Source organism: Silene latifolia, chromosome 11 (assembly GCF_048544455.1).
Source record: "Silene latifolia isolate original U9 population chromosome 11, ASM4854445v1, whole genome shotgun sequence".
Taxonomy (NCBI): domain Eukaryota; kingdom Viridiplantae; phylum Streptophyta; class Magnoliopsida; order Caryophyllales; family Caryophyllaceae; genus Silene; species Silene latifolia.
In genome coordinates, this window is record NC_133536.1 from 9,308,675 (window position 1) to 9,310,163 (window position 1,489).

Consider the following 1,489-nt stretch of genomic DNA (forward strand, 5'->3'; position numbering starts at 1 on the left):
GGGCCGAGCGAACTCACTCCGACGCTCAAGTCAGTAAACTTAGAAAGATAAGTTGTGGTTACTTGGTGAAGTATATATTGTAGAGAGATAAGGAAGATATTACCAGATGAATAGTGATTCTTAGGTTAAATTGTGGATCCCTTACTCAATGAGAGTAGAGGAGTATTTATAGACTTTCACCTTTTGTCACGTAGTGGCCAAGTGGCTAGCAGGTGGAAAGACTGATCTACCCCTCGGCCGAGGGACCTATGGCAGGCCGGCGTGCCCTGTTGACTCACCGCCGAGGGGTCTTGGATATGAGTTCGCGGATGTGTGCCCGGCGATTGCCCCGGCCGGGACCCATCCGACAGCCGACTGAGCCTCGTCGGTTAGGGCCGCCAAGCCGTTGACTTCTTTGTGGATATCTTTGACCTTGCTCAATATGTTGACTGGTCAGCGGGTGCAGAATATGCCCCATCAATTTGCCCCCAGCGTAGTCTATGCCGTGGTATGGGCTCCGATGTACGTTGAGCGTATATTCTGCGTAAGACGAAATTTTCTGCCCCGGCTTCTTCTACCTCGGCGTGGTTCTGCTTAGGCCGTACCATATCCCCCCTCCACATGGTTGTGTAATGGACATCCGATGTGGAAAAGGCAATGACGCCGGGCCGAGACCAGGGTTGAGAGTGCCGGTTGTTTCTGATTGCCCCCTGGCCGGTGCTTTCTGGCTTGGTTGATCATGTGGCCGGCGGAGAGACGGATACTTAGGAATTTGTTGAGGAAGATGAACAGGCAGAGAGATATGAAGGGGCGTGTTGAAGACGCTTAGTCACTGTTGCATTGATTGACATTCAACTGTTGCAACGATTGACATTCCGTGGTTGCATGTTCGACACGTGTCCGTTTGTTGATTGGTCGACGTTTCATGGGTCTGTGCCCTGATTGGTCCCTCTTCATGGGCTTTCCTCTATAAATAGGGTACTTAGTCCCTGAAATTGGCCACCAATTTCATTTTCTCAAAAATTTTCTTCTTTCTAGCCCTTGTGACGAAACCTCTCTCTAGCTTTCAGAATCATTACTCCGGCGTGGCATTTTTCTTCAAGGTAAACAAATAAATTCTCTTTTTAACTCGTAAGTTTTGTTGTAACATGTCTTCTGGTGTCTTTGGACCTAGTAAGCCTGCGCCGGGGTTCCCGTCGCGTCTTGATGAGGAGGAGATACTAAACGCCATTCCGATAAGGTTTGGGGGCCCTAGGTCTCCGTCTCTTGAAGTCGATCCAAAAGCTCCGGAGGGTGGGGAGGATGATGATGTTGATGATGACTGTGAGGAAGGGATCCTTCGGTGAAGAGAGGCCGCATATCCTGGACCACGGCGAGGCGTGCATGACGGGTCCCGACCGCGCCGGACCAATAAATTCGCCGATTGCCCGGTGGAACTCTTTTCGAGGGTCATTTCTACTTCGGTGAGGGGTACAAAATTGTTATCCCCGGGGAGGGTCGGGCGGTCTGC